Source organism: Elephantulus edwardii, unplaced genomic scaffold (genome assembly GCF_000299155.1).
Source record: "Elephantulus edwardii isolate Elephantulus edwardi_28Jun2011 unplaced genomic scaffold, EleEdw1.0 scaffold00481, whole genome shotgun sequence".
Classification (NCBI taxonomy): Eukaryota; Metazoa; Chordata; class Mammalia; order Macroscelidea; family Macroscelididae; genus Elephantulus; species Elephantulus edwardii.
The window spans coordinates 541,173-543,380 of NW_006400231.1; the positions used below are offsets into that span (position 1 = coordinate 541,173).

Sequence of the window (2,208 nt, forward strand, 5' to 3'; positions counted from 1 at the left end):
AGACATAAGAAGTAAAGCTGCACCTAAGCAAAGTCTGAAGGATTTAGAGTATACGGGGCTTAAGAAAAAAATTTAAAAAGGCTTATGTAAAACCCTTTTGTTCTAGACTTAGCTATTTTATGGAGAAGAGACTTACTTGAACAGTAGAGCCTGGAGTTACATACTCCACCTTTTTTTAGAAGCCACTGCTCTGATTCCACCTCTTCCACAACAGTGGAAAACAACTGAGTCCATGTTAGTAGAGCAGAGGTCTATTAAGAATGAGAAGTTAGGGCAACATAGACAGTAAAAGAAAAATTGGAAGCTGATTACATTGAACCTTACGCTAGTGCATGGAACTCTCCTATTCACACAACTCTTTAAAAATCTGGAAAATGAAGTCATATCCATGATTTAAGAGCTACTAATGCCATAATTCAACCTATGGGACCCTTGCAGGAAGGTGCTCCTTCCCCTGTTGGGATTATTGACGCTTGGCTAAAACTGTTATTGATCCGAAAGACTGGGTTTTCTTTCTTTCTTTTTTTTTTTCTATACCCTTAGCTCCTCAAGATATAGGAAAATTTGCTTTTCCTGTTCCTGTTTTAAAGAATGACCAGCCAGGCGCCCCCGCGCTGGGCGCCCACTCAGTCCGACTCCGGGGAGAGTGCTGTTTGCGGCGGTGGCCGGAGCGGGCCGGAGGGCCAGGGGATGGCGCTGCTGGACCTGGCCCTGGAGGGAGTGGCCATCTTTGGGTTCATCCTCTTTTTGGTGCTGTGGTTGATGCATTTCATGGCCATCATTTACACCCGATTACACCTCAACAAGAAGGCAACGGACAAACAGCCATATAACAAGCTTCCAGGTGTGTCCCTTCTGAAACCATTGAAGGGAGTCGATCCCAATCTAATCAACAATTTAGAAACATTCTTTGAGTTGGATTATCCCAAGTATGAAATACTCCTTTGTGTACAAGATCATGATGATCCAGCCATTGACGTATGTAAGAAGCTTCTTGGGAAATACCCTAATGTGGATGCTAGATTGTTTATAGATGGCAAAAAGGTTGACATTAACCCTAAAATTAATAATTTAATACCAGGATATGAAGTTGCAAAGTATGACCTGATATGGATTTGTGATGGTGGAATAAGAGTAATTCCAGACACACTTACTGACATGATTAACCAAATGACAGAGAAAGTAGGCTTGGTCCATGGACTATCTTACCTAGCAGACAGACAGGGGTTTGCTGCCACATTAGAGCAGGTGTGTTTTGGACCTTCACATCCAAGGTCTTACATCTCTGCCCATTTAACTGGTTTCAAATGTGTGACAGGAATATCTTGCTTAATGAGAAAGGATGTATTAGATCAAGCAGGAGGGCTTATAGCTTTTGCTCAGTACATTGCTGAAGATTACTTTATGGCTAAAGCAATAGCTGACCAAGGCTAGAAATTTGCGATGTCCACTCAAGTTGCAAGGCAAAACTCTGGCTCAGATTCTATTTCTCAATTTCAATCCAGAATGATCACGTGGGCCAAATTATGAATTAGCATGCTTCCTGCTACAATCATTTGTGAGCCAGTATCAGAGTGCTTTGTTGCCAGTTTAATTATTGGATGGGCTGCCCACCATGTATTCCAATGGGATATTATAGTATTTTTCATGTGTCATTGCCTGGCATGGTTTATATTTGACTACATTCAATGTAGGGGTGTCCAGGGCGGGACACTGTGTTTTTCAAAACTTGATTATGCTGTAGCTTGGTTCATCCATGAATCCATGATGATATACAGCTTCTTGTCAGCGTTATGGGACCTTACTGTAAGTTGGAGGACTGGTCGGTACAGATTGCGCTGTGGAGGCACAGCTGAGGAAATTCTAGATGTATAACTATGACTCTGACTGTATATAAAGGAAAAAAGAGTATTATAAATTATGTTTATATAAATACTTTTAAAGATCTATCTTCAGTAGTTTTATCACATACATATTTTGGTAACTGTTGTTTAATTTATTTTGCATGACATTTGCATCTGTGAGGGAAAAGAAAACAAAACAACCAAAAAATCCCACATCTATAGTCTTGGCTAAATAGTACCCTTTATTTTGTGGAAGTAGAGAATCAAGAAACTTGGTTCTAGGAACCTGTTGTTGTTGTTGTTATGTGCCGTCGAGTCGTTTCTGACTCATAGCGACCCTATGCACAACAGCCCTAAACCCTGC

General features: G+C 40.9%; 1 pseudogene; it reads left to right on the forward strand.

The window, feature by feature from the left end:
• Nucleotides 1-690: 690 nt before the first annotated feature.
• Nucleotides 691-1,875, forward strand: LOC102845164 (annotated as a pseudogene).
• The last annotated feature ends 333 nt before the right edge of the window (nt 1,876-2,208 follow it).